This window comes from Rosa rugosa, chromosome 1 (assembly GCF_958449725.1).
Source record: "Rosa rugosa chromosome 1, drRosRugo1.1, whole genome shotgun sequence".
NCBI classification, from domain to species: Eukaryota; Viridiplantae; Streptophyta; class Magnoliopsida; order Rosales; family Rosaceae; genus Rosa; species Rosa rugosa.
The window spans coordinates 54032892-54044119 of NC_084820.1; the positions used below are offsets into that span (position 1 = coordinate 54032892).

Below are 11228 nucleotides of genomic sequence, written 5' to 3' on the forward strand. Positions count from 1 at the left end.
GACCATATTCATGAAATCTGGTTGATTTTTTTGTTGGTCAAAGAAATCTGGTAGAATGGTAGATGAAATTGGAGTCCTGCTCTTCTTCCCTTTAGACTTGTGGACGTGCAAATCCAAGTGGGTTCTTCAGTTGGGTTATTATGAGTTCTTTCCCAAATCTTTTATTCAAAAATTGGATGAAAACATAGCTTACGTTAGGTTCATTATGCTGTGGGAATGAATGATGTTGGTTTGGGTTGTTGAAATCTTGTTTTGCTTTCAATTTTGCAGGATTTTAGTGATTTGATTCCTACAATTAAGAAGTGGGGTTCTTGATTGTGAAGGGAATAGCTAGGTAGAATCTGGGGCCATCTAGTTAGGATTCGATGATCAAGATGAAGACGCATGCACATGTTAAGGGGAGAGATGGGTACATTAGTGAAGCTTCAATTTATGGGTCTTGTGCCATTTGGAGCTCCACATAAGCTGCTTTAATGGAATTGATTCCGGTGAAGAGCTTGGCCAGTAAAAGCCTCAATGAAAGCTCTGTTCTTGGCTTTGAGATCCTCCATTTTTTCGAAATTGTATTCCTCTTTGGTGGCTTTGGCGTTGGGCTTGAGCTTGCAAATGCCATTGTTGGAAGCGATTTTGGTTGCAGCTCGGAGGCTGATGACCTTGTGGAATGTCCTGACTAGCTTCCTCCACTTGATCGGAGCTTCTGAGCTTTAAATAGTCTACAAGAAGAAGATAACGAATGAAAGAGAGAGAATCAGAGACCAAAGAGGCAATGGAGGAGGGAGATGGGATCTGCAACTCTGCTTTGGTAGAGGAGATAGATAAGGAAATGACCAAAATGCCCATCTAAAATTAGCACGTGGCATGATAGTTAACGCCGTCATGGACGGCAGGTACAAATGTTGGGTTGGGCTGGCTATTTGGGGTACCAATATAATAGTTTTGAAAAGTTGGGTATGAAAATTTAGAATGAGCCATAGTTGGGGTACTGTTTATATTTTTTTCCCATAATTTTGTCCCTAGATCTTGTTCTATTGAATTCATTGGATTATTAAAAAAATATATATTTCTATTGAGACCACCAAATCTGCTAACTTTATTATAAATTATTAAAATACATATATAACCTACTATAAAATGACTATTAAGGACAATAATTATACAAAAAAATATATTACATTTATATATATTTAATAAGAATTAAAACTATGATTAAGATCATGTGACTTAAAAATGTATGATATACATGATGAACGCATATTGGTGAGGAAAAACAAAATAAATCATATTATGACCTAAATCTAAGTCCATCCATTATATTTGTGAACAAAACAAAAAATGAGCTAGCAATTAAAAAAAACTATACAAATATTTAAATAATTAATCATGAGGTATAGAAAATAGAGAAAATAAAATAAACATTAAGAAAAACTTATTATTATTTTTTTTGCATAGCTAAAACAGAATTTTTTTTAAAAAAAAACCATAGAATATAGTTCCTGTTAGTTTCTTGTTAACTATAAATTAATTTTGAAACTCAATACCTTGTATATGATTTTTTTTTGGGTTAAATATATATTGTTTACTCCCTGAACTTTTACCCAAAAAACACTTCAGTCATTGTCCTTCTAATTTCACACGTTTACTCATTGTACTCTCAATTTTAGACCAATAGGTCCATTCTGTTACTTTCCGTCAAAAAGCTCCGTTAACTAGATGACGTGGCAATCCCTATCCCATTAAAATGTCTATTATACCCTCAGTTCATCTTTTTTCTTTTTCCTAATTTATATTTTTATCTTTTTTTTTTTAAGTTATTATTATTATTATTATTTTTTCTGTTTATCTCCTCCTCTCTCTCTCTCTCTCCCTATTCGGAACAATGGCTCAAGGCTCATCTCAGTCCCAAGCGACGTCGTCTTCCACGACCTCACGCCCCGGCGTCATGGCTCCTCGTGGTTCAGCTCCTGCCACAGTTGGAATGCGCAGCCGTCGTATCGGTGGAGGCGGCAACTCCAGCTCCGGAGGCATGGGCGGCAGCGGCGGTGGCTCTGGTGCCTGAAACAACATACTCAGGTTCTACACAGACTACGCTCCTGGCTTGAAGATCTCCCCCACCGTCATGCTCGTCATGAGCCTCTGCTTCATCGACTTCGTCACTGCCCTCCACGTCTTCGGCAAGCTCTACCTCCACCGATCCACCGGCGGAGCTTAAATTCCGGATCTTGACACAGATCGTTCTTGATCCGGAGGTATTTGGAGAGTAATCGGTAATTTCAATCGACTATTTGGAGGCTTTGATCTTCTTTTTGTTGATATTCATAATTCGTTTTAGCTCCTAAAAGATCCGATCGGATTTGTCTACGGGTCGGATTTGGTGAATTGGGGATGAATTGAAGGGTGGGGTTTGGAATTTGGGGGTTTTTGAGAGTGGTGGATGTAGATGGACGAAGGTGTGAGATCTGTTGGCCCTTCTGAGGTGTTGGTGAAGAATAGGAATTCTTCGGGGTGTTTAATTTTGTGAGGAAGAAGCCTGATGGGGTTAGTGGAGGTGTTGGTTCTTCGAGTTCTCGGAAGGTTTTCGAATCGAAGAAGGAGAAGAAGTCGAGGTTGGTGATGAGTGATTCAGGGTCGAGTGATGAGCTATTGATGCCGAGGAGGAAAGTTGGGCCGGAGACTATTCGGGTTTGTAATGGTTTGGACAAGGGCATTGTGGAAGGGGGCGGAATGGTTCCGAAGAGGGAGAGATTGGAGCATGGTAGGCGGAATGAGGATGGTATGATTGGTACAAATTATTTGGATGATGGTGGAGGAAGGAGAACTAATTTGGAGGTGTTTGAGTTCAATGAGTATGATGGGATTGAGGGACAAACGATGAGAAGGAGTCGGTTTGGTGATGGAGTTATCGGAGTTGAGTTTGGGGAGAGAATAGATTAAAAAAAACAAAAACAAAAAAAAGAGAAAAGAATAAATTGAAAAAAAAGAAGAAGGAAGTGAGGATATAATAGACATTTTACTGTAGAAGGACTGCCACGTCAGCTATTTAACAGAGTTTTTGGACGGAGAGTAACGGAATGGACCTATTGGTCCAAAATTGAGAGATGAGGGAGTAAACGTGTGAAATTGAAAAGGCAGGGACTGAACTGTTTTTTTCCTGAAAGTTCAAGGAGTAAACAGTATTTAACCCTTTTTTCTTTTATTGAAAAAGAGATTTATGTTATCTGATTAAGGAATGGATATGCAATTAAGATTTATAGAGTAATTAAATCAATGAAATGACTAAGTTTTTTATTTTAAAGATAATAGTTTGTTTGTAAATTATATGAGTAAGGTTATTTGAGGAACTCTAGTGAGGTTTAGTGAGTAGATTTAGTATTTGAAAATTTGATAGAATGTGTAAAAAGCATAGGAGGTCAAGTGAGTATATTTGGAGGTTCCAATAGAAAGCGTTCTATCAATCATAATCACAAGACCTTGAATAGCATATCTAGAGAAACCCACTTGGCCAATTTGCTTCAACCTAGAAATTTGCTTCTGCCCAATGTTATCAGAGAGTAGTGCAACTGGAGTTAGAGAAGTTTTGTTGTATGGTGAGCGGTGGAAGATCTTCATGGGTCGCCGAAGGTAGAAGATCAGTGAGGGATTTAGCGTTGTTAGTTAACGGGGTCAAATGTATTAAAAAAACATTCAAAAACAATGTGTGTGTATAAACAAATTAGATATGTGTAAATAAAACTTATCTTATTTACAAGAATAGTTGGTTGACAAACCAAAACATAATTTTTTTTTTTTTTTTAAACATCAATGTCTCTTAATATACTTAGAAGACCAAATTAATCAGCAAGGTCATTTCACTTGAATTAATTTATTTTTTAGGTTAAAATAATAGAATTTTGCCAAAGCTGAATTCCAAACGTTTTTAAAGAAGTTTAAAAATCGCTTAAAGCGTTGATCCATAGTTTGTCACGGAGTGTTTAAAGCATACAAAAACATTGAAAACTTGCTTACTTTTTTTTTTCTCTGATCAAAGAAAGTAAATTGTATTAGATGATCCAAAAAGCCCACCACAATAAAAGAGGTACAAAAGATCCCAACAAAAAGAGGCACATGGATCCAGTAATAAAAGGCACATAGGCCTAGAAACAAGAGCACAAAGGCCCAGCATAAACAAAATAAAACTCATAAAGGACTTGGCCAAATTACAAGACAGAAGCCTAGAAATAAAAAAAAGAAACCCTAAAAATCCTAGCAGCCTCCATATCTTCTTCACCAGCCGCAAAGAACTTCAGGTGCTACATTCAAGTCCTCGTTTGAAGTGAATTCGCCGCCGAAGCACCAAAACGTACCACCTTCTCCACCGGTTGAGCCACACGCCGGGCACAAGAACACCCAAGAGAAATCTAGTAACCACAGAGGGAGTGATTACCGAGGTAATCTGGACACCCTCTTTCAAGTTAACAAAAATTCGCCAAACGGGTGAAAGTTTGTTTAGATGTGGTGGAGAACAGAGCATATCTGGAAGCTAAAGAGGTCAAACCTATCAAAAGATAACAAAAGCAATAGAGGAGACAATTCTCTACTAAATAATGGATGATATGTGGAGATGAGATAGGATTTGGGTTATGGTGAAGAAGTGTAAAGATGGAGAGGCGATGAGGATGGTATGAATGAGAGCTCTCCAGCCATGGGAAAACTCAAGATGGCAGCAGAGGGTGGGTAGATGGGGTAATTGGAAGAGATAGTGGGAAAAGAAAGATGAAGAAATTGAAAGAGGGAATGGGCAGATCTGGTTTAGATAAAAGCTTGGTGGATATGGTGAAGTGTGGAAGTAAAAGTGGTGGTGGTAGAGGAGGAGACGGCTGTGGTGGTAAGACTCTCAAAATGGTTTCTTAGTTTGAGAAATTTCTAGAGAGAAGGAGGACCCTCTCTCTCAAAAAACCTTCCCATGACTTTAAAAACTTGCTTACTATAGCAAACAAATTTGATGAAAATGACATGTTTCAAATTCTTGAAAACCTTTTTGCACGTGCGTCAAGACTCAAGAGGAAGGTTATAATGCAAATAAGAATCCACTGCACGCTTATTGGAACCGTTAATCTTTCATCTAATTTTCTCAAGACAAAAAGTAAACTGAAAAAATCTATGAGCTAGCTACTTTTCTCAAATATTTTCTAGTTGGGTCTTTCTAAATGTACCCAGCAAATATCTAAATACATCCAGCATTTATAGAATTTTTCTAGACTTTCCAATTATACCCTTATGTTAAAAAGACTCTTCTAAACACACTCAGCATCGATGTGGCTTTCTGCTTCCACTTCTACCCCGTTTGCAATCTTCAACATTAGCGATAAATATAGATTGATATTGAAATATGAAATCTGAGGGATATGAGGATCTGAGGGATATATGAGGAGCAAACCCATGTTAGGTAGCAAGGCTGCACGGGAACCAATCAACTTTCTTGTCTTATGCATGCAAATGATGCAATCATACCTCGTAGGTCTGTGATTCATGTTTTCAGTTCATTTAATAGTTCCAATCATACATTTTAGTTAGTGGGCAAACTCCAAATGAAACCTTTGCAACTAGTTCAGAAGAAAGGATAAAGCAATAATATACATATATGGAGGCTAGGATTCAAACAATAGCATAGTTAATCAACGAACCCACTGTTCGAGAAGCGGCCGAAGCAATTTGGGATTCGAAGGGAGTTACCTCCCAAGAGAGATTTGACCCGATTCATTAAATTCCAAGGCTATTCAGATTCAGAGGAAGAAAATGATCCTCAAGCAGAGGTTGAAGTTTCCTCCAACTTTGAATCAGTTCACCAAGACCCTTGACAAAAACCTTGCTACAAGTTTGTTCCAGATGCTATTGAAGTACAGGCCTGACCGCTTGAGGACAAAGTAGCGAAGAGCGTCTTTTGAAAAGTCCCCTATTTTCCTTCATACGGGACTATCATATGATAAGGTCGACGGCGAAATCTGATGCGGAGTTAGAGAATGCTGGGTGCTGGGATGCTGGGTGCGTTGATATAGGGGTAGACTTGGAAAAGTACGCATAAAAAGTGAATGGTGGGTGTGTTTAGATTTTTGCTGGGTCTATTTAGAAAGACCCTTTCTAGTTTTATGAAAATGATGGAATTGCAACCTAAGGCTAACTTCGAGACGTTGTAAAGGAAGTTTAAGAATCACATAAGTATTGAGTTGAAATTTGTGGTAGAGTGTGCAGATTTGTCAACTCAATGACGACTTGATTTCTAATAAATAAATAAACATGAACAGAAGTGGAATCAAGCTAGTGAAAATTTTTAGGACAAAATACTGTTTACTCCCTATACTTATAGGGTATCGACGTTTCAGTCCCTGACGTTTCAATTTCACCTAAAAACTCCCTAAACTCTCCCATTTCACCCCAATTGGTCCTTGTCGTCAGCTTTCCGTCTAAATCTTCGTCATTTTGCTGACGTGGCATTATTTTCACGCTGAAATGACTATTTTACCCTCATTGACCAAATTTTTTTTTATAATTTGTTCTCTCTCTCTCTTTTCTTTTTACCTCTTCTTCTTCCACCGTGTCCCTTATCTTCCTCCTCTCTGAGAGTCTGATCTCTTCTCCTCTCTAATTCGACTTCATCCCTCTCTAATTCAACCTTTGATTTCTCCAATTCAACTTGCTCTCCCTTCAATTTGACCTCCTCCTTTCTGTCCAGTTGCACCTCTCTACCACACCTCTGACCTCGGACAGAGCCTAGTTTCTTTCCGGCGACACAATCCGATGACAGCTCCAGTTTCCGGCCACGCTGGACGCCGGACTAGTCGGGTTCTCTTCCTCTCGGCAGGGTGAAGTGGTGCCCAGTCCTCCTTTCTCCAAGAGAGCAACGGTGGCAGCAGGACGAAGCCCAAAAGGTTCTCAGGTTCGCGGAAAATTCTCCGATTCCGACTGATTCGTGGTGTCGGACCTATATCAGAAGCTCTCTCTCGACGTCAGCACTGTTTCTATGGTGTTGATTTGCTGAGATGATGAGCCAAGATAGAGAATCGAAGAGGATAAGATGTTTGAGTTTTCTTGCAAGTTTCCATGTTTTCCGGCGACTTTGGTTTCAATTCAGGTATCAGAGTTTGTGTACTTGTCGAGCTCTATCTCTCGGTATAATTGAATTTGAATTTGGTTGAGATTTGGAGATTTTGATATTTTGGGCAGCGTCGGCCACCGTGTGGCTATTGTGCACGGCTGTGATTTGTTTTTTTTGGCTGTTTCTGATGGTTTTGATCATCACTTGGTTCCCTGGTAGTCTTATTAACTGTAATTGAAGATTTGAATGGAATTCTAGATCGATCGAAGTATTGTTGGTGTTGTGCTCTTGTACTGTTGTTCTGGTAGTATTGGAACTGTGTTGCTATCGATTTGTTTGGTCTTCCTTTGTTGATTTTCGACCTTGATGCAGTCCAAAGAACAAATTGAAGTGGTTATTTGAAGGAAGAAAGGGAGGTGGATAGGATTGAGGAGAACGATTGATGAGGCAGAGGTTGGTGGTGGTTGAAGGTTGCAGTGAGGATGAGGATGGAGACGAGAGAGAGGGGAAGAACAAGAGATAAAAAGAAAAGATATAAATAAATAAATAATATTAAAAAAAAAAGAAAGAGTAATTGAGGGTAAAATAGTCATTTTAGCGTGAAAATAATGTCATGTCAGCAAGATGACGGAGATTTAGACGGAAAGCTGACGGCAAGGACCAATTGGGTGAAATTGGAGAGTTTAGGGAGTTTTTAGGTGAAATTGAAACGTCAAGGACTGAAACGTCGATACCCTATAAATATAGGGAGTAAACAGTATTTTGTCCAAATTTTTATCACGTATAACTAGATGGAAAGAGAAATTTTTATCTTTTGCTGGAAAAGAGGTGCTCCGTCAGGCAGTTTTCTGTCGATTCCAACCTATAATATGAGTGTTTTTCGATTGTCTTTGAGTTTGTGCTTTCCAACTATTTTACTGAGAATAAGGTTGCTTTAATTCTTTCCATTCCTATTCCCAATTGTCATATCAAAGATAAGTTGATTTGGCATTTCTCTCGTAATGGAGTTTATACTGTTAAGAGTGCTTATTTTTTTTTGAAAAGGTTAAGAGTGCTTATTGGGAGACACAATTAGTGCAAGCTCATCTTGAAGGGGATGTGGGTACTTCAAATGGATCAATTGATAATTTATGAAAATGTCTATGGTCAATGACAATACCAAATAAGGTGAAGTTATTTTTATGGAGGGTTTTTCATTAATTCATTCTATCTTAACATGTGGTCAGAATTTGTTTTCTAGACACATTATTTCTTCACTTGTATGTTGAAGATGCGGAAGAAAGGCAATTTGGCGATGCCGTTCTTGAACTGTTTTCCATGCAATTTGGCGATGCCGTTCTTTAAATGAAGTATGGTGTCTTACTCATTTTCTCTCATTACTCAATTCTTGGAAGGGTGGTGGATTTTTTTTTTTTGATCGGGAGTGAGGTAGCAAGCCACCTCGGTTACGTTAACGAGTTATTAACACACCCACCCAGTCAGTATTCGGACCAACCGCAGGCGCACGAACCCGAAGGCCCCTCAAACCTGCTGGCCACAAACTAGTGGGAGTTGTGATTCGAACTCTAGACATGGGGGTTCCATACTAGGCAGCTCAACCAACCTCACCACACCAGGTGGTTGGAGTGGTGGTTTTGATGATTTCTTTAGATAAGAAAGGTTACAAACATTGGAATCATTATTAACCGATTCCATAAGTCATTCCGGCCCATCCTCAATATAAGAAAAGAGAGATTACTCACTTAGAGCAAACTTAGCAACACAATGAGCTGCAAAGTTGTATTCACGGGATTGGAAGATTACTGTGTCTACACCAGCTGCATAAATGAGCACTTTAATGTCTTTAAAGATTGGTCCCTCCTCAGACCAACATCTCTCAGAGGAGTTAATTAGTCTCTAACAACCTCAGAGTAGTCAGTCTCCGTAAGGATGGGCAATGTTCTTGTGTCTAGAACAAATTGAAGACCTACCTTTATAGCTAGCTAGAAGCTCAGTGATCAGGGGGGAGAAAGAACCAACATTTGGAGTGGCACAAGCTCCCATTTGTTCACCCTTTTCATTTCTGAAAACTGCACCCAGTCATCTTAAACCTTTTGCTACATCAACAGCCCCATCAGTGTTCAGTTTGTAACTTCCTTCTGGTGAGGGGAGCCACTTCACATTTCGATCAACTTTCTTCAAGTTCTCCTTCTTGTTTGCCTCTTTAAATTCTTCTAAGAGGGCAGTGGCTTTGAGAATGATTTCTTCCGGCTTGGTATAGTCATTCTTTCCATGCCAATTGTTGTTTCTTACATTCCAAATTAGTCAAGCAATGTAGGCAAACAGTTCTTATCTAGGAAGAAGATTGAAAGCAGCTCGATGAACTTATTTTGAACTTTGATTGACTCTCTCCATGGACCATGGTGTAAGTTTCCAAACCTTGTTGCTCAAAATGCAGTTACAGATAGCATGGTTGGGAGTTTCATCCATCTTGTTACAAATGAAGCACATCGGTGAGGGACATATTTTTCTCTTGAAAAGACTCTGGCGACAAGGTAGAATATTGGATGCAGCTCTCCAAAGGAAGAGCTTAATTTTGTTCGGGACTTGTAGCTTCCAAATTGAGTTTCATAAATTATTTTTTTCATCAGTAGTAGAACATTTTCCCTACCTTCAGTAGTGTTGTGGATATTTAAAGCAGGTCTGTAGCCTGACTTGACTTTATATTTTCCATCCTTCTCCCAAAACCATTTTAGTTGATCATTCACTCTGCCATCTCCAAATTGAATGCTCATAGTAAGCTCAGCATCATCCGAATTGAAGGCATTGGAAATAAGGCTTATGTTCCATCCCCAAAAGGCAGCATTAAGTCTTTGACCTTTGAAAAATAGTATATTTTCTATAATCATAATTTGGTTGCATTGGTGGTTGTAGAGAGAGCACAATTGTTAATGGAAGAGTTTGTCAAAGTTCAAAATGACAAGGACTGGTTGTAGAGAAAGCACAATTGTTAATGGAAGAGTCTACCAAAATTCATAATGACAAGGATAAGGTTACTGCAGGAAGTACGAATTTGGTTGTTTTGCCTCTTATCAGGATGTCTTGGAAGAGGTATAATTTTCCTTTCATCAAGATTAATATAGATGGGGATGTTAATTTAGACACTCATAGACGTGGTCTAAGTATTGTTATTAGAAGTTGGAATGGTTCTGTTTTGGTGGTTGCTTCTAAAGGAATGGTTGGTATAATTTCTCTCCAAAAGCTACCGAATTATATGCTGCAATTTTGGGTATTCAAGTAGTAAGAAATGGAGGTTACTCACATGTCGCCCTTGAGATGGATGCAAAGGAAGCTGTGTCCTGCATATCCTCGTGTTATGAAACTTGGGATGTGGATGGGGCTCTTGTGAAGGCATTAAAGTCTTATTTTTCTTATTTTACCTCTATTCAATATAAGTCTCCTCCACATGATTGTAATATGCAGGCAGTGCACATGTTGTTGCTAAGTATGCGCTTGTGATCCCTGACCAGTGCCGGACTTAGGTTTTTATCTATATGGGGGCGTAATAAAAAAAAAAAATTAATAGTTATGTATCACATATAAATTTTGAATATTAATAACATTTCAATTTTTGAGTCGGTATTTATAAAAAAATTAGATCGTATCGAGAAAAAAGAAACAATTCTAAATCAGTAAATCATACATTTAAATTTAATTAATTATAATTATTGTATTGATTACTTTAACCGGGATAGTGGGCTAATGAGTTCATCTTCTTATTAAACAAAAGAGGCTGGGTCTTGGGGACTAAAGATTTATAAATGAGTAAGTCCAGTTGTTGGGGCTTAAAGTCTAGCTTTAAAAATTTGTTGGCAGTATACTTAATTGTCTATTACAGTATTACCTGCATTAGACTCAGTGACCGTATAAGCCCTCACTCCTCAGTAGTCATATACCGAGTCTCCCATTGTCTCTGACTTTCACATTTGGATATGTAATAGCCCAGAATTGCTTAATGATGTATTATCTATGTAGGGTTAATTCCCTCAAGTAATAAATTATTCAGTTTCAATAAAAAAAATAAAAATAGTGAATTTAATTTATAATTGCATAATTTTTTATTTTTTTTGTAAGTGAGACATCCTACAAAATAAAAATTGAAAAGGCCGGAAAGAAAGAT

General features: G+C 38.2%; 1 pseudogene; it reads left to right on the plus strand.

Moving 5' to 3' along the window:
* The first annotated feature begins 1852 nt into the window (after positions 1-1852).
* LOC133725479 (protein transport protein Sec61 subunit beta-like) lies at positions 1853-2209 on the plus strand (annotated as a pseudogene).
* The last annotated feature ends 9019 nt before the right edge of the window (positions 2210-11228 follow it).